Consider the following 210-nt stretch of genomic DNA (forward strand, 5'->3'; position numbering starts at 1 on the left):
CTCAGGCTGAAAATGCGGGGCCAACAGGATAGCCACCCCGCCAGATCTGCGGGTGAGGTGACTCATGTAGACCCCCCTTCGCCACTCAAGGAGCCAGGTGGCTTCGTCTCCCTGGGTAGTGTGGGTTTCTTGCAGGAAGCACTCCGCATACCTCCCGTCCCGGAGGCCCGAGAGGGTCTGGAATCTGTGCTGTGACTCCCTGCTGCCTTT

This window comes from Chiloscyllium plagiosum, chromosome 5 (assembly GCF_004010195.1).
Source record: "Chiloscyllium plagiosum isolate BGI_BamShark_2017 chromosome 5, ASM401019v2, whole genome shotgun sequence".
Lineage (NCBI taxonomy): Eukaryota > Metazoa > Chordata > Chondrichthyes > Orectolobiformes > Hemiscylliidae > Chiloscyllium > Chiloscyllium plagiosum.